At 40.4% G+C, this 19881-nt stretch overlaps 1 protein-coding gene across 1 annotated transcript in view; it reads left to right on the forward strand.

The window, feature by feature from the left end:
• Positions 1–19881, forward strand: part of BABAM2 (BRISC and BRCA1 A complex member 2) — a 185016-nt gene that overhangs the window by 38665 nt on the left and 126470 nt on the right. The window lies entirely within an intron of this gene.

Raw genomic sequence — 19881 nt, forward strand, 5'->3', positions numbered from 1 at the left:
TTATGGTATCAGCAGGGAGTCCTAGAATCAAACCCCTGAGGATGTTGAGGCACGACCTCATTCCATTAGGAGCAGCAGAGGGGCAAGAAACCTGGAAGTGGGTCTTTAAATCTATTTTTCCACTGTTTTTTAAATCCACTGATTTTTTTAATCCACTAGGGGTTCCGGAATGGAACCCCCAGTGGATAATGAGGGACGACCTGTAGTTGATAAGCTACTGAATGAAAGCCAAAAAAATGGTCTGTACTCCCTTCTGAGTGTATTCGTAACTAAAATTAAAAAGGGGAAAATAATATGCAGAGTTTTTTTAGTTATAAAACTGCTCTTTGGCTAACTGTGTAGAACTGAGGGAGAGTTAGGCTTTACATGAAGGAAGTGAATGCCACATGCTTGCCAAGAACTATTGAAAAGGTGAAGGAGGATTTATGAAAAATATATAGGAAGCCCTCACTTAACATCCTTTCATTATAACATTGATAAATTGTTCACGCTAGTGCCATTCTGCTGCCTTTGCTATGGGGACTGTCTTGCTTCTGCTGAGCTGCATTACTGTGGTGACGCATGAGCAGTGGCCGCCTTGTACAGTGAGGGCAGGCTGACAGATAGGAGGCTGACTTGCTGCCAGCCATGCGCATTCTAAGACCAGCTGATTCTTGGTGAAGCTGTGGGGTTTGGGCACTGTGTCCCACTGCTCCTCTGCCTATGAGTGCTCACCCTGTAGAAGCAAGGACCCAAATGAAGAAGCCTTTAAAGCAGAGGCGGGAGCACTTCCAACAAAGCATGCCTAAAATTGGTTTCATTATATGTCATTTCACTTAAAGTTGCAATTTCTAAGAATCTATCAACCATATTAAGTGAGGACTTCCTGTACTCATCATCTCTGTAGGTTTCTGCTGTGAAATGTGGTACTTTGAATGAGTACTGGGAAGGTGAAGACAAAATACCAATACCATTTCTAGTTCAAAACCCAGATAGTTTAACATGAGGAGACTTAAACAACCAAAAGATCTAATCACATTTATTCCTTCCCTTTTCCGTCAGGCTGCATTGACAGGAGCAGGCGAGAGCTCTTGAAGATTCTTAGGATCACTTGGTAGAAGGTTCACTAGGCTCTTGGTCAAGTGTGTGTACGCCATCCTTTAAGTATCCAAAGAAATGAGAGAAATCTGGAAGTTGAACTGGCAAACTTTTATCTTCTGTTGAGCACATATTTTAGTCTTCCAAGATTAGTTGGATGTCTGTCAGTGCTCATCTGGCATTCATTTAGTTAGTTTAAATGGCTTTTAAAAGCTGCAGTAAGTTCAGGCAGTAGAATTTGAATTATGGGAGGAAGTGTATGTCTTCCAATTTGTATTTCAATAATACATGTTAATCTGTTCTCCTAGTGATATTTTGGGTAATCAAAGGGCAAAATGATATATTTAAGAAATAACTTGAGGTTACATTTATTTCACTCAGTGCTGTGTAAGTTGCTGACACTTCAAAATCATTTCTGATTACCTTCAGAATGAAGGAATTAAACCATATTGTAGTAGGGGGAAAAGCTTCATTTTGTGTGTGTTGGGTGTGTTGAAAATTTGATTTTACACTGAGTAAATTTTACACTGAGTATGCTACTCAGTATGCTACTGAGTGTCTGCATGCAAGAGTGAGTGTTTTTAGTTTGAAAGTTTGTGTTAATAATCTTGCAAAGCTATGTTGTAAGTGAATACAATTAATTAGTAAAGTGAATACAATTAATTAGTATTAAGGCTTTTTTCTGAAAGTGCAGTCTACGCCATTGTTTTTCATACTGTAGATGTTCATGGATGGTTTCATACTTGGAAAAGAGCTTGCTGCAGACTCATGGAAAGAGTTCTTAGTGCATTGTAGCTTTAAAAAGTTAAAGTTTCAGTTATTTAAAGGCCTCTGGAAATCAAGTACATCCCCTCATCTCTTTCTTCTGGGCTCTATTTATAAAGTAAGAATTGCTCTAAGTGTTTGAAAACTGATTGGAAATGTGCAGTTAACATATAACCTGAAAGAATACATGCAGCCTTATCAAATATGTTATGTTTTTATGTCTGTTGAAATGAATGCCCAGAAGTCCAATAAAACTTTAGGATATTTTTCAGCCTGAAATTAAATACATGATTTACTGTTTGATTTACTGTAACTATTAAATAACTGAGTCTTACATAAATTGTGAACTTTAAGAGTCACCACTTTAGTGCCTTACAACATGATTGCCAAAGAACAGTGTGTTTACCATTTCCTCCTGGGTTAGCTTTATGGCAACTTAAAGTCTGTATGTTGACATTAGCTGGTTTGGATCAGGTCCTAAAGCTCTTTGAGTCGTGTTTACTGTGGCTTCAATCAAACCTTAATTCAGAATGATATTTCTCAATATAAGAGCATTTAATATATTATTTCAGAAAGTATGTAGCATCAGAGCTTCAGTTTCCCATATGCATCCTCTTTATTTGCATCATGCCAGAAATTTTGTCTTTGTATTTGGGAGACAAAATATACTTGGACTCATTCTATCTTTGCTACCTCTTTTGCAAAAAGTACCAAAATTCTCAGTGTAGCAGTGACAAAAAAACTGGTAGAGGTGTTGATGTAGTCTAGTCCTACCAAGGTGTACGGACTGTTGAATGTGACTGCAGGAAAGTACCTAAAGAGCACAGTACACAGGTTCAGGATACAATTCTTTCTTCTCATCTGACCCATAGATAAATGGGTCAGGGTGTTAGTCTCTGTCAGATACCTCATAGTTCCTATAGAAGAGGATAGATAAGATACCAGTCCTTGTTTGCACCTCTCTGGCAGTGAGATCATTAAGACATGGGAGTGACTAATTGCAGTCATACTAGAACATAGGAAAATGCTTTATATTGGTCTGGTCTATCTAGCTCAGTATTGTCAATGTTGACTTTAGCATCTCACTAAGACTTCAGACAGGAACTTTTCTCTGTCCTCCCTGGAGATGCTGGGAATGCGTGGGACCTTCTACGTGGAAAGCACGCAGCTCTACTGAGCTACAACCCCTCCTTTATTGTTGCTCATATCATGGTCTGCCTGACTTTCTCTTGATGGTTTTGCTTAGCTGTTAGCTGAACTATTTAAGATTGCCTCATGTACATACCATAGATGTTCAGGGATGTGTCTTATGTGGATAAGTGAAACTGCAGATACAGGATCTGTGGGTATGGGTACTCTATCTCTTCTTTCTCTCTCAGGTTTAGTTCCCAGACTAAGAAACTTGACCTAACTAATATTATGTGTCATCTGAGCATGTCAGTGGTAGAGCATGGTCTCGGGTTCTGTCCCTGGTATCTCTAGGTAAAGGTAGGGGGTATGCACACATAGGTAAAGGCCTCTGTGTGTGATGTTGGAAGGTGGCTGTCTATCAGAATTGGTTCAAGATAAGGCAGCATCTTTATATCTTTGTACACTCCAACATGTTTGAATCTTCTACCTAGCAACCTAGAGCTAATAGCTGTATTGAGCATAAAGTGGAACCTTTGCAGGGGGGCGGGGATAGTGAGGGAGAGAAGATATTTCATTATGTTAAAATGAGTTGTTTGTAGGCAAAGGGCAGCATCCAGACCTTTCACAAAGCAGGTAGGCCTCCTTCATTGGAACCTTCCTCTATGACTGGAAGGTGCTGTTCTGTTCATGCCACGAGTCCTTGTGTGAGCAGAACACCACTTATGTTCATGGAAGCCTTCCAATGACAGGTATGCTAGAAATCATAAACTGGAATTTTAAATGTTTAAGGAAAAATCATTTTGAGAGATTTGTTTTATAAATGTCATATGTGTTACAGTTGTTTGTATAAAATACTTTACTCCAGATAAGAGGATGAAAAAGGTGCTGCTGTTAAGGAATAAGCTGCCATTATTTTATGGCCATTGCATTCCAATCTCATAATTAAGTGTTTATATTCCTATTTTACAGAACTGGCACAAATTACAGGTTCTGGCAAGATGGTAAATCTGATTCAAGTAATGCACTGCGGTGTGCTTGCAAACACTCCCACCTGATAAGAGGGCTTATAAATGTAGCAACTGTTTAGCGTATTCAAGATTTTTCTAAAATAAAAATAAAACCCCAACGATTAAATTTTTAATAATACCAAAAGATTTCCTTTTATCATAGAGCGCAATTCCAGTTTAGTACAGTCTGCTTATGAACATATGCAGTCTTCCTTAGGAGAGATGCTACATTCTCCTACTTAGCCTTAGAGTCTGTTGTGGGTGGGCAAAGTAAGGAAGGGTTGTGTGTGGGGGAGGGTGCTCACATGTCTAGAGTTTATGTGAGCCAGGCAAGTGAATCATCACTAGGAGCACTTCTACCCTTATTTTCAAATTAATTTTAAAACCTAAAGGAAAAAGTTATCGTCTTGGGGAACAGGAGGTATTGGAAGCCATCACTTCTCCAATTGATAGAAAAGCTGATGATGAATGGAGAATAGATGAATTGATACATCAGCTACAATTACTTTTGCACATACAAACTTATGACTACCTGGCATCCAGAAAGAGTACCAGGTTGTAGTCAACTCCCCTAAGAATTGCCTCTGGATGATGTGGCTCTTCAGTCTATGGAGAAGTCTATTTCTTCTCAAATTTCCATGAGATTTCACAGGCCTCTGCCTGTGTAGGTGATGATTCTGGTTTGTATTGAGATACAGCAGTAATATTCATTTGCAGACCGGTTGCTTTTGATTTGCAGAAATATATTAATAGTAAAAAACCTCAATTTTCTTTCCAGTTTGTGGCATCAGAAGTTTACCCCACAGACCAGTTGGAAGGAATCATGTTCAGCTTTAGGACATTGAATGGTGCATGCACATTCAACTAGGAAAAGAGAAATATAGTGTTTCTTTCTATTAGCTTGGGTCACCATCATTCAGCATGGCTCCCAGTGCTGCCTGCGACTGGATGAAGGGGGGTTATTGCCAGAAATAGAGTCCAGAACAGCAAATGGGAACTGCCTCTTACTCTACCATAGTCACTTCTGACTAGCTACGCTTGGTCTGGTTCCAAGAACGGAATGCACTTACACTAGCTAACTCATCAGAAATTGTCTGACCCATGACCTCAGCTCCTACTTTGTAATTGGCAGATGCTCCAGGCTACTGAGATATCTTGTCACCAGGAAGGAGTCCAGACAGAGTTTTAAAAGAAGTATGTGCATGGAGGGGGTTGTCTGTGCATTTCCCTCCTCCTCTAGATAATGTTGCATATGTCATAGAAGTAATGCTGCTTTTCCTCAACTGAAAGTAGAAGGAAGCCAGAGTAATAAATGCCCATGCAGGATTAGTGGGTAGGTGTGTCAATGTTAGAGTGCTAGATCACAAAGGATTTTGAATCATATCAGTCAGTAAAATATATAGACACATCTACTCCTTGAATATATGCAGCTATTTGGAAAATCTATGACGTGCGTGGCATGCATAGGTGGCAACATTTTGCATCCCAAAGCTGGAAAAAGAGCTGGGGCATCTTCTCCCCACACCCCCAATCTGCTACCAATGTTGAGATGCCTCCTGGAAGCTGAGAAGAAGAAATTTGTGGAGGACTGGGATCTGTGCAATGAAAGTGTAAGGTCTGGGTAGGAGAAATTTGTGGATTTTGAGGAAAAAAAGGGAGGAAGAGTGGTTGGCAATTGATTAGGGGCATAATAACTGAAACCTATTCTGAAATGGCAAAACAGAGTTTCGTTCAGGCTGAGCTATCTCTCCTACCCTGCTTCCCAATCTCTCCATGCTAGCCAGTCATGCAAAAATGCCCTCTTTCTGTGTTTTCTTTATGCATTTATCATTTGAGCCAGCAAATTTCCTCTCTTTTACTGAAAAGTGCTTTCAGGTTGTGTAAAATACTAGGCAGATGGGAAAAATCATCTTAGCTGACTGATGTCTCTCTGATGATACATAAACCATCAGTTACTTGTTTGAAGGAACCCTGGGGGCTGGTGGGTTGCTTAACCTCAAACAGTGATTACTACAGAAGCTAGGTCCAAATAAAGTTTCACTTTTTTTTAGCATTTATAATGTGAACGTTCTAAAGAAAATGTATTCTGTCTAATTTCAGTCAATCTGAGGGTGACTGCAAATAATGCCAATTGAAAGATTAGTTTTCCCTTTCTGAGGTATTAAATTAGATTTTCAAGTGTTGGGCATGTTAAAAAAAATTTCTGTATCATTTGATGAAGTGTGTGATATTTTTTCTTTATTCATTGTATGTTTTTTTTTATGTTGCCGCTGTGTAATGTTTCGCAAGTACTATGCAGGTTATGCTCATAGATTTTTTTATGGTACATCTTGTAGGAGCTGCTCTCAGTCTTGGGGAATTATTTAGTTCCAAATGGTAATTTTGAGAAAATTATGGGGGCAAGACTAGAGAAGTTTGCAGGAGGCAAGATGGGCAGTGACCAGAGTGTGAGCCAGACAAGAGGACAGAAAAGTACCGTCTGGCACTGTGTGAAGCCTCTGGTTATGTAGGTGTGACATTACACAGTAGCTCTGCCTTCATTAGAATATTTAAAAAAAAACCCTGTGGAAGCAGTCCAAATGCCCGTCTAGCCTAATATCCTGTTTTCCACAGCAGCCCACCAGCTGCTTCTGAGAAGCCAAATTCATAAGCAGGAAGGAGGGCATATTTCTCTTCCAGCATTACTCCCCTGCAACCTGTATTCACAGGCCTACTGCCACTGGATCTGGAGGTATCTGGAGGTGTAACCATCATAGCCATTGATAGAAGTGTCCTCCATATCTTTGTCCAGTCCACTTTGAAATCCATCTAATCTAGTGGCCATCACCACATCTTGTGACAAGCTAATTAGGCTTTGTAGAGAAGTACCTCCTTCTGTCCTTTGTAAATCTTCTGTCAATTCATTTCATTGAATGATCCTCCCACCCAATTCTAGTAGTGTGTGTGTGTGTGTTTGTGTGTGTGTGTGTGTGTGTGAGAGAGAGAGAGAGAGAGACTCTTCCCCCCCACCTCATCATGCATAACTTGCTCAGTCATGTACCCTTGTAATTGCTTTTTCCTCCACCTTTTGTGAGAAAAAACAAAGTTTGTCAATGTTTCAACTGAGGGGGCATAAGGAATGACATCTGACACACTGTCAAAGTGCCCTTCACCTGTATCTTGTCTCATCTATTGAAGGGAGTTGATGAACAGATCTTTCCACACTGTCTCCTGTTCAGACTATGACCTCTGTTTTTAAATTAAAAAACAACAACAAAAAAACAAAAACAAAAGCTGGTTGTTAACCGGTGTTGAAGTCTAGACGAAACTTAATATGTCACCCATATGTGTTGCAGCTGTAGGGTGAAAACCATTATAAATATAGCCCTATTCATTCAATCTCTCTCTTTTAGTTTGGGAGCCACTTTGCTTGAGCCATCCCTATTCATTTTACGAGGAGTTGCTGTTTCCCACTAACAGTTTGTAATGAAGTTTGCTTCAATACTGTGTGCTTAAGAAACAATTAAGTTAAAGATTGGAAATACAATGAATATCCTTCATAATGTTCTTTTTATGCATGTGCTAATGATACGGTTAGAATTAAAAATGTATTAATTTAGCAGGGCAAAATGGTGTTACAGCTCTAAATGGCTGTGATGGTGTGTGTTAGTTGCTTTTAGCCTTTGGGAAACTTGACATGTCTGAAATAAAAACAGTGGCAGAGCAAAGAACAAGGCAATTGTAGACTTTATTTTGAGCAGTGAATTGTGTTTCTGTTCACTAGAAATAGCCTATTTCAGTTTCCTATCATATTTGCAAAAAAGCTTTCTGCAGCTGTAATATAAAGCATTGTATTTGTACCTTTGAGTTGATATGTCACTGATAATTTTGTGTGTGAACTTTGACATATACACAAGGACAACACACAGCGAGCTAGTAAGTTCAGAGAGGTATGAGTGTGTTTGGAAAATAATCATAGAGTTAGTATACATGACCAAGATTGGTTCCCTGCCAAATGTTACTCAATGAGCATTTTTCTTGGGGACAGTGTCTCCAGTGTAAATATGGGAGGAAGCCTATTGGCTGAGACATCTGCAGTCCCAGAAGCTAATAAAAAACATAACTGCGATTGTGGAAAGTGTTCTTGGGTAACTGCTGATGATATCCGTAGACTGGTTTGCACACATGGCCACAAGCAGGCAATCTTTGTGGCATGATTGTCTGTTAGATGATGCTGCATGTGTGCATGGCTGTGTATCTGACTCCCATGCATACAGTGACTTCTCCATTCATGCTGTGATAGAGCCAGCGCTGCACTGCAATGCCACTGATTCCTCTGCTCCCAAAGAGCTGCCATCCCTGCACTCTTTTCTTGAATTTGGGTTGATGTAATGTGAGGCATCATGCCTGTGGGTGGATGTATGCATGAAGACTCAGCTCAGATAGTTTCTGCTTGTGTGTAGTGGAAGGTCTTATGTCGGTCTTCACTTTGCCACACAGAATATTTCCATTTAGTGGTGTGTCGTTGGCTCTCAGGAGCATGGGCAAATGCATTAACTTCTTTCTCGTAGCAGACCCTCTGCCTGATTAATCAATGACCTTCTTCTTGTAAGCATTTCTGACAAGATCTGTTTTGCTAATAAATGTATTGGGCCTGGGGCATATAAGGCATCATCTTCCTCTTCAAAGAGTGTTAAGTTAAAAAATAAAAAAGTGTTGGGGTAATAATATGGAGCATCACTTGTCTAAGAACATTGCAAGCCTTGGTTTGATTTTTCTAACCATAAAAGGCCGTATATTATGTCTTCCTGTTTTGTATGACTGGGAAAGGAGTTTAAAAATTTTTTTACTGGAGGAAAAATATTTCCTTTCAAACAGAATGCAGGGGAATAATATCCTTGTAACCAGCCCTTGCTGCAATTTGTATACAGTTCATGCCACTTTCTGGCTAATAGTAACTATGCTAACCTATGAACAGTGGAAGCCATATGTTTACAGTGAAGGTGAATAACAAGATAACTAAGAGTGACTTCTGAACAGTTCATCTGTTTGTTTGTTAAAAGGTGGGATATACAAATTGCTTGAAATATTTAAAGGGAAAGGACTGTTATTTAACCAGTTTAAACACTATCATTTTCTGTGTATCTTTGGAAGATGCAAAGATCCTGCAGAATTCAAAGTATGATGTGGAAAAAGCCCCCCCCCCCAGATTAAAAAAAATACATTTTTGTAATACTATTCCAAGGGACACGATATTCCTGGGCCATTTTTCTCTACTGCACTTTTGTGTTCGTGCCCAGATGTAAGCAGAAACTCTGAATGTTTTGTTTTGAGTGTGCCACAGCACTGTGATCGCCTTTTCCATGGGGACAGATGCAGGGGGATGCTAACCAAAAGCAGCCGCCGACAAATAATTTATGATGTGAAAATGGTACATTTTATTGTGAGAAAGCACAGACTTACCCAGTCTCATGGAAGAGATTAGAAAATGAAAAAACCACCATTACTCGGTGTTCTCTCAGTTCTGTTCAGTGGATATTTTCTCTCATTAAAATGCCCATGGTTATAACCTTTGAAAAAATTCTATAACCCTTTCTATAGCAAGCAAAATTACAGAATTATATTAAGTATTGTAGGAGCTTTGAGAGGAGATATCCATCTATTATCTTTCAAACTATGCCTCCAAGGACTTTTCTTGGACATAAACACTTAGGAGTAAACACCTAGCAAATTCCTAATCTGCTGGAAGAGTTTTATGACTAGCAGTTTCCATTTCCTATTGTACTGGTAACTGAAGTCAGACCTTCTTTAATGTAGATATTCTAGAACAGGGATGTTTCATACAGAGGGCCAACGTTAGCATTCATGGTGCCTGCTGAGGGCTGGAAATGACATCATTAAGCAGAAAGTGACATCATTAAGCCATTTCTGCCCTACATTGCATATACACAACAGGATCAAATGTGTACGCCTGTGAAGCAGGCAAAAATGGGTGAAGCAGATGATGGCCAGTAGTAAGCACTTTGTTTTTTCTTAGAAACTGATTAGCTGCAAATGACAGAAGAGGAAATGTGCAAATCTTGTTGATATTTTTAAGACATGAGGGGGCCCAATTATAATGGAGGCCAGATCATTTGCCCCATGGGCCTTATGTTTGACAGCCCTGCTCTAGAATAACCTCCATCTCAAACACCTGCAGAAAGTACTGTAAGCACTCTTGTAGCAGCCTGAGTTCTGGATTCCATTTGGCTTAAGTGAGCATGAGACTTTGGCCAAGAACTGTGAAGTTTTACAGTCTAGGCATTGTTTTTCATAAAGTACAAGTATAATCTTAATTTCCAGTCAAAACCATGTGTAATTTACAAAAGTATTTTTGAAATAATGAGAGAACTCCAAGGTGATAGCATCATGAGAATTGAACAATCAAACTTAATTGTTTTAAGCTGGCTTTTTGTTTCTCCATTTGTCTGTTATGACTTTGCCAAACAGGGCCCAAGCCGAGGAACTATTAAGACAATTTGCTGCATGTTTTTCGAGCGGCCCATATCCTAGGGCAATGCCAGCAAACCCACATGACTAGGCAGGCATTGGGTGAACAGAACAATTACCCTAACTTCAGTTCTGCATCCCTTTCTAAAACTTTAAACTCCTGCTGGTGTAATTGGATTGTACCTTCTGTGCAACAGGCTAATCTGTGACCTGCTCACTGGCATAGCTAAAGGGGGGTGGCACACTAAGTTTTGCAGGGAGCCTCCCTGCAGTGTGCAAGCGGCTCCTACCTCTCCACTTGGGAGCCATTTGCCTCCATTCCCCCCCCCCACCCACATGGCTCCAAAGGGGAGGGGAGGAGCTGCTTTCATACTGCAGGGAGGCTCCCTGCAAAACTTAGTGCACCACCACCAGCAGCTATGCCAATGGAGCTGCTTGTAGGGATTAGGCACTGTAAAGGTGTAGCTGCATCTGCTCCAGCTAGCTATGTTTGTAACTTGTTGTTAGCATGTTAATTGCAAACTCAGTAGAAAGGTAAAGAGGTTTAGGGCGCATCATTCTCAGCAGGAATGTTCGGCTCTTTTCAGTGACTAAGCATTGGGCAGCCCATTATCAGAGGGGAAGGGTAGGGTATTTGTTTTAAATAAAACATAATATACAAGGCTTGAGTACAGCTGGTTTGGCGTAGAGCTTGCTATTGCTGTGTTGCATCATCCTGAGGTTACTTATGAGAACATGATCTCCTTTTCCATAGCATGCTAGGTACACAACCAAGAGACTGATCACTCCCTAAAAGTCCTAAGTGCAGAAAATCAGGTCTTACAATCCTACAGTACAGCCCCACTTTACTGTATTAATCCATTCTGGAAACCCTGTTGTAGCATGTGAAAATATTGTAATTTGAACCCAAAAATGTTTATATTTTTTTATAATTGGAAGGCATTGGTTATATGTTTCCCTCCATACACACAGCCAAGATTGTACAAAAGCTACGGTTGGATGAGATTCTTCCCCAAACATTTGAATTCTCATTGCTGATTGGTTTATCTACTAACCATACTCATACATGTGGTCCTGTTGCTGGCAATCATAAGCCCATCGAAGAGCATAGCATTATAATGTGAAGTTGCAGCTGGCACAGAATGCAGCTGCCATGGTGCTTTCAGGCATCTGCTGGTTGGAGCATGTTCCTCCTGTGGTCTGTGAGCTGTACAGGCTCCCAGTGTATTTCCAGGAACAATTCAAGATGCTGGTTATTATTAAACCCTCCATGGCTTGGGAACCGGGTACATGAAGGACTGTGTCCTCCCACATCAATATGCCCACACACTGTGTTCATCATCGAAGGCAATCTTTGCATCCTACCACTAACCTGTGTAAGTTGGTGGAGACACAGGATAGTGGTGATCCCCCAATTTATGGAATCCTTTGTCCAAGGAGGCTTGTCTGGCCTGTACACTGCCTGCTTTTAACTGGGCAGTAACAGCTCCTTTGTTTCAGTTGGTCCTTTTGTGGGACCAAAAGGCAGCCTAAAAATATTTTAAATTAAACAAAATGAATGGAACAGATACAGAAAAATATCTGATTCCTGCACTTGGATGTGGAGTTTAAGTACTGTATTACTTTGAAAGACTTATATTTTGTTACTTCACAAGATCAAGCCCTATGTTACAGTGTTCTCTAGATTCGCTAGTATATTGCCAAGTCTAATCTTCTCACGTTAAAGCTGGAGGCTCCTCGGGCAAGCTTTCATCTTTTCTTTATGTCTTGAACGGCTCAGTGGCATAGCTCCGGTACAGTGTCACCCCTTAGTAAAAAATAATACTGTAATGTATTCAGAAATACCGAACTTGGAATAGAAGGCTTGTCATGCAGTTGAAATATACTAGGAGTATCAGTGGCTAAACATGGACAATTTGACAGTCATGTAAATCATTAGTACAGTATTACCTCCATGATATGGAAACTTAGATGCTTCAATAATACTTTGCATTGCGTGTTATAAATGCAGATACCCATGTGGATAAACCTGACAACTCATGCACTGCTGCTGGGTTTTGTATATATAAAACAAAGCAACATAACAACCCCCCCCCCCCAAAAGAAAAAAACAAACACACATGATAAATCAAAGAAACTGGAAAACAGTATAAAGGACAACTGAACAATGATAAAAGGGTCAGGAAAGATGCTAGGAGTCAAACTTAATTACATCAATCATGAGATGCTCATGCTATGCAGGGAGTACAACTTAGTTAATGGATGGCAATTGAAAGAGTCTGAGCAGGGTGTTCACCCATTGAGACTGCTGATAGGCATAGAATGTCCTTCAGCTAGGCACCAGTCAGCTTGGGCTTTTAAACTCTTTGACAGTATGCTATTGGCTACAGTAACTTAAACTGCTGTTTTTTAAATTATGGTTTGATGTAATCTGTGGTCCTTTTAAAGATTCTTCTGAATTGCTTTCATGCAGGGGACATCTATTGTTCAAGTATACCATTTTTAATGCAGGAAAATGTTTTTTTAGATTTATATCTTACCCTTCTCAAGTTCATGTAAAATGGGAATAAAGGGCATAACTGGGGAAAAACTCATTTCAGAGGAGCTTGCACAGAATAACTTCCTAATGGATTATACCTAATCTGTGCTGCATTAGGATTTTCCAGCCCTAAAATTGATAATCTCAACTAAGATGGTACAAATCAAAGATCATTCTGTGATTACTGTAGTAACTGTGAAGTCCTAAACTGGCCGAGATAAAGAGACATTGTATGAGTGTTGAAATTCTCCAACACAATTGGGTTATTATGGGTTAGCAGTGCCAGGTCCAAAATAACTGTTGCTAGCTCACTCAGGAAGTCTGTTGGGCATCAGAGTTGGAAATGTGACAATAGAATCTCCAATCTGTCCTGTATCTTTAGCACAAGATACAAAGGTGGTAGAATTCTGCAGTAGGACAAAACAGTATCTCAACAGACTAGCATCAGCTGTCTTCCGTCATAACCATTTTTGGGTTGATGCTGTCACACAGACTTAGCAGGAATTGATCCGCTTGCTACATCTGGCCAAGGCTCTACAGTATAATCCTGATTCAAGTTGTGGAAGCTTGGCTGACTTGATCAGCATCACAGATGGAGGAGGAGAGATCTCAAAGATACGACTTTTGCATTCCTCAAGTTGAGAGGTGGTGTCAGGTAATTAACAACAATCTGAGCAAGAAGCATTGTCCACGTAAAGTGTGAGTTTACCCCATAAGTACTGGTAGAGAAGGTAGTATGCAGGATAGACTGAGTTGTTGTCTGACTACTTAGAGAGAGGCTGGATTCTGGTGTTTGCTTCTGGGAAAAGGTGGAGTTCTAGACAAAGGCCTGGCATTCTGTGACTACAGGAGGACTGGACTGGAGTAACCTCTGCACCCTTTCATTTAAATCATTTTCACTTGGTAGCTTTTAAAGATCAGGACACCTGGGGGGGGGCCTCAAAAAGTCAGGTGTCATGATGGACACATAGTTTCAAGTTGTCCCAGGTTGTCTGCTTCTCAGTTTTATCCACATCTTCCTATGTGATGCTTTTTCTCCCCTGCACTAGTTCATTCATAGCCCTGAAGCATTTGTTCATTTGCATGTGCCTTAACAAAATGACAAAATTATCTTCCATGCATGCAAAATTACTCTCAAAAATATAACACCTACTGATGGGCAAACCTCTCCCCTCCAAGTTGTCCTCCCCATCCCAAAACCCAAATCTATTTCTGTCTCTCCAACTTGGAAACACATTCTTTTTTCTCATATCCAGTTTGTAACCAGTTTTGGACCCTTTCACACCCTTACTCACTGCAGATAATCTAAGAGGGTAGGCTGGAATGTATAGGAAAATGCTGTCCCTCAGGTAACCTAGTCCCAAACTATGAAAGGCTTAAAGGTAAATACCAGCATAATTGGGCCCTGAACCAAATGAGCTGTCAGTGTAGCCACAGAAGCAACCATTTATTAGAATTGAACTGTTGAATCAAACATGGGCTGCCACATTCTGCACAAGTTGCAACTTCAGGATTGTCTTCAAGGGCAGCCCCATGTAGAGTGCATTACAATAAACCAGTTGTGATGTCACTAAGACATGAACCACCATGATTAGGTCCAGATGACTCAAGTATGGTCGTAGTTGGCGCATCAGCCAAATCTGGGCAAATACATTCATGGCCACAGCCACCTCCTGGCTATCCAGATGTGTAGCTGTGAGTCCCAGAGCACTCCCAAGCTTCGCACTCATTCTTGCAGAGGAAGTGCAACCCCATTCAGAACTTGAAGATCTCAGTACCTGTGTCATGGACTTCTGGACCTCTTGTCCAGATCTAATTTCAATTTATTGGCCCTCAACTGCCTCCAGACAGTTCTCCAGGATTTCAACAACTTCCTTGGAGTTAGAAGGTAAGGTAAGAGGGAGAGGGCTGGGTGTCGTCATCAACATATTGGATACCCTATTCCAAATCCCTGGATGACTTCCCCTCCCTACAGTGATTTCATGTAAATGTTGAAGAGAATGGGGGACAAAATGTGTGGCACCCCACACTAGAGGGGCCAGGGTGCCGAACAGGCACATTTACTGCAAAGCTGTGCCCTAAAGCCCCACCGCAGACAACTATGCTCACTGATGACAAAAGCCACTGAGAGGTCCATCCAACGGGGTGACCAAAGCCACCTCTGTCCCGAATCATAATTGAAAGGGGTCCAAATAATCCACTTCATCCAGGATTCCCTGGAGCTGAGGTGTTGCCACTGTTGCAGCATATAAAAAACAAACAAGATCCCTATCCCAAAGCAGAATGCTACAATGTATTACGTCAGCTTCCCTTAATTAGTATTATGTATAATAACATCAAGTACTGTGGCAGCATTCTGTATTTTGGGCTAATGGCTAATTACTTGATTTCAAGGGAACAGCAAGAAGAGTTTGAAATATTTTTCTTGTTCATAGCTTGTGGAATGAATCAAGTGCGCTTTCTTGCTTACCTCTAGTGGCATATTCCTTTTTGAAATAATTGCTATATTTCCTCATTCACTGGTGCCCTAGATGACTCGTAATAGTACATAGAACATAGAGTATGCCTTTTGTCCTAAGTAAAATCATATTTCTCAGAATGATCTTTACCAGGAAACAAGACTAAAAAGTTTTTATTAGTCTTTTACTTTAAGACATGCAACTTTTAGGTTCTCCACTATTGCAAGGCTATTGGAATATGTAAGACAGAAGTCTCTCTCATATGTTTTAAAGTTAACCACTTAATTTGGAAAACAGACCTGTTGTCTTTTTATTGATTGTTGTTTACAGCTTTATAACGATTCCTCCCCCCGCCTCAAGAAAACTATTAAAAAGCCAAAAATAATTTTGGTTTTCAAACCCCTGTGGATAGAAAACCCACCAAAATGCATACAAATGAACATTTTCCACAAACTCAGCAAGAGCTTTTCCAGTGTTGTTCAGGAATGGTTTGAACATATTTGGGTAGGAAGAATATGAAGAATATATTTTATGGGCAGCAAATGGAAAGTTATCTTGGTTTAATCTTTTGTCATAGCAAAGTTACATCTGAGTAGTACTATTTTAAACATTTTTCATGACACATGTATCTCCTTGGAGATACGGATGTAGCACATTCCAAGTGTTTTCATTTCTATGTAGTCAAAGAGATAATTAGTGTAATGAGTCATGCAGACTCCCTGGGTCATAGAAGCAGGGGCTCAGCATGGGCATCTCTTGATGTGTTAGCATAAAGCTAGAATCAGCCCAGAGATGATGATGATGGTGATTTTGTTTCTTGAGAGCCCCAACTTATGCTGAGGGATTCAGTCTTCTTTTTCAAAGTTCTGTATTAGTTTTGAACTTTTAATGTTTGTTTATACAATTCCTACTTCTGGATGCTATCTGGAGGTTTAAAAAAAGAGAGAGGTCCTGCTTTGGAGGCTATCTTAAAAGAAAAACTGATATTTTTTTAAAAAAGCAAACTGTGTTAATTATTTATTTTTTCACATTTTTATACCACCTTTCCTTCAAAGATCTCAGGGTGGTATACATAGTTCCTCCCTTCCTTTTGACCTCACAACAGCCCTGTGAGGTAGGTGAGGCTGAGAGATAGTGAATGGCCCAAGGTCACCCAAGAATCTTCGCAGTTGAGTGGGGATTTGAACTGGGATCTTCCCAATCTAAGTCAAATTCTCAAACCACAATACAATCCTGACATAACACACATTACCCTGTGTAGCACTACATCAAATGCTTTTCCTTTTTTAAAAAGTTAAATTTACTTTGTGGTGCGGGGAGGATTGCATCGCTAATGATAGGGATATGTTCTCCAAACCCTGTCCATTAGGTGATTCATGGTTGAGTGAACATATTTGTGTGGCTATACTTATAATGGTATTGCCTACTACACACCTAGGCTATACGATATAGCCCAGTGCTTCCCAATCACATGTGGAACATAGAGGTGCAGAGTCTCAAGTGCCAGCCCCTCCTATCTCACTATCTCTCTCTCTCTCTTTCCCTTACTTTTTTCACCAGACCTTCTGAGCTTTTTCTTTCTTAGTCTTGACCCTTCTGATGGCAGAAGGAGATAAGTCCTCTCAGGCATATACAGGTGTGCACCACTTAACGATGGGGGGTATGTTCTCCAATCCCTGTTGTTAGGCAATTAGGTCGTTGGCTGCACAGGCTACTGGAGATTGCCTCTCCTTTGCATTAAGAGCCTCCTTGTTGTGTAAACAGACACTCTGCTGCAGGCTACAGGAGACCTGACTGCCTCATTAAGAGCCTCTTTGTTGTGCTTTGACCACCATCGTATATGCGGCCTATCATTAAGTGAACGGTTGTTAAGTGACGCGTGCCTGTATTGCCAGTTATTTAACATTTTGTAAGTGAAAATTTTTTTAAGGTTACTGCATTTAGTTCCTTGTAAGTACAGTAAATGTAAATGTGCTTGTTCCTCAGTGTCTGGTTAGCGCTTCAATAGGCCTTTGCAGTGCCACAGCCAGTACTGGCTTGTGTCCTCTGTTGTTTGTGGTCCACTGCTGATTGAAGCATCAGTAAGCAGCACATACTTGCATGTATATTCTGCTCTTCAGCCATCAAGATTCCCAAAATTGAAACCAATAGGGAAAGTATTTTCACAGTATTCAGATTGTAGATGCTCTTATATTTTTCCCATAGTTGATTTTTCCTCCATGATGGTGGAGGGAAGATTTCCTTGGCCTTAAATCTTTCTGAAAACTTAGACACTTGAAAGTAGCCCCCAACCAATGAATGTTTAATATATTGTACAAGAATTTTACCTACTATTGGGCCGTACCATATTTGCATGTCCTAATTGTCACTTCCTGTGCAGCCTTTGTCCTGAATAAAATTTGCCAATAAATAAGTTCAGTTGATTTGAATGATCCTTTGTTCCCACATAATGTAAGGTCTCAATTCAGCAGATTTCTGCCTGGCACATTAGAGACTATGCATACACATGCTTATGTTTTTGTTTATGCTTCCCCCTCTCCCTGCTAGACAGACCTGTCTCAGTTTCTAAGTATTTTTGCCTTATTGATGTTACACAACTGGCTGGAGTGACAATTTTAATAAATGTGCAGGTTGAAATTGCAACACAGGTATTCAAGATTATGGATCTTAACAGTGTTGAGGTAGTATTAGAATTCAGCCTTGCAAATAACTACTCACCTATTCTCTAGGGGCAAGTTAACAGTTTCCTTTGGGCAAGGAGGGACTGCTGCTCCCCATGATAGTGATCTCCCAGACCTTTTGTTTGGACAGATGCCATTCCTGTTTCTGACTTCTCTCCTGAAGTTCTAGTGATTAACATGAGCCTGTCTCCTCCAGCCTCCAGGAGTATCCAGAGTGTCTCTGCAGGAAAATTTCTCTCATTGAATAAAGTAGCTACAGTGGAACTAACTCTATTTTTCCCCCCCAAAAAATGTCATGTACAATAGAGAGGAACTTCAGTGCTAACCCTTGTTTTAATGATAACCTTAACATGATGCAACCTAGATTTTCAGTGAACTGGGAAGAAGAAAGAGCACTTGGCTTTGCAGGAGAGAAATGGCAGATGGTCATAAAAAGATGCAGAATAAGGAAACTTTTAGTCTTATTTTGCTTGGGCTTCTGCTCCTCTATGTGTGAGAGAGAATGATGCTTTTAATCCAAATGGCCTTTGCACACAGTTGCTTTGTCATCCAGATATAAGCTTCTTGCACTGTTCCCTTTTTTTTTTTTTTTTATAAAAAAAGCACATATCCATCTCTTGAAAAGAAGCAATAAAGGCATCAGCTGCTGAGAAAAATTAGTGTGCTTCTGGTTCTCATTCTGCTTTCACTTGTCATGTAGCAGCAGGGGAAAAAAGTGAGAATTGTGCACTTTGCTGATAAAAGCGCAAAACTTGGCATATACGAAGGGCACCCTATGTGGCTCACACTGAGATCAGAAGACATTTCTAGCACTTCTGGAAGCAATGGGGCTTACTCTTAGATAAGCCTATTTGGTGAAACTTCAGTTAAGATGAATATTTGAAGTGGAAAAGTTCCCTTCTCTCTCCCCTCTCCCCCAAAATGTGATTTTACTATATTTTCTTTTTTATTTTTTCCTGTAACCCTTCAGGTAGGGTAATATTTTATGGAAAGCAGTGAAGAATATTTCCAGAACTGATTTTGAGGTCTGTTTCTTAAGCTACTGGGTTTTCTAGAAGACCAATATGTCATTCACACATTGTTGCATAATACAGTGCCATATTCATGTGCAAAGATGGACAGGAAGTGGGCTAGGGGGCTGCAAACAAAGATGAACAGTGAGAGGACCCAGACAGAACAGGAGATAGTGACAGGAAGGCTGCAAATGGGGACAATGGAACGAAGATGGATGACTCATGAGTGCGACGGCTAGGATTTGTTTGCCATGGGTAACTGAAACTGGAAATAGAGTATGTGGGTATAGGGGAGGCTACTATACTTAGAAAAGTTAGTAAGGTATTGTACTGTATGCTCAGATTTGAGCACACAATACAATATGTTTGTAATGTGTTGCTATACATTACCTCTAGTAGCTAGTTTGACCAGTCCTATACTTTTCAAACTTAGGAGCTAAATGAGGCCACCCAAAAGTAAGGGGGCAGTTTCTGCTTGTTGGGAAGGGGGGAGCGAGTTAGTCACTAAATATGTAGAAGTGTGTATACAGGAGTGCCCTGGTATCTGCAGGGATTCCATTCCGCAGGTACCTGAAACAGTGGATACGCAGAACTCCCTGCCCCACACTCCTCCTGCGCCTTTGGGCTTTCCTGGCTCTTAATGGCATAAAATGCTTTTAATGGCATAAAAATGTCGCTTCTGGAGAAAAAAAGTTTTATTTATTTTTGCCTAAATGGCTTATCTGAGACCTGCAGAGGCTG

Source organism: Tiliqua scincoides, chromosome 1 (genome assembly GCF_035046505.1).
Source record: "Tiliqua scincoides isolate rTilSci1 chromosome 1, rTilSci1.hap2, whole genome shotgun sequence".
In the NCBI taxonomy this organism is placed as follows: domain Eukaryota; kingdom Metazoa; phylum Chordata; class Lepidosauria; order Squamata; family Scincidae; genus Tiliqua; species Tiliqua scincoides.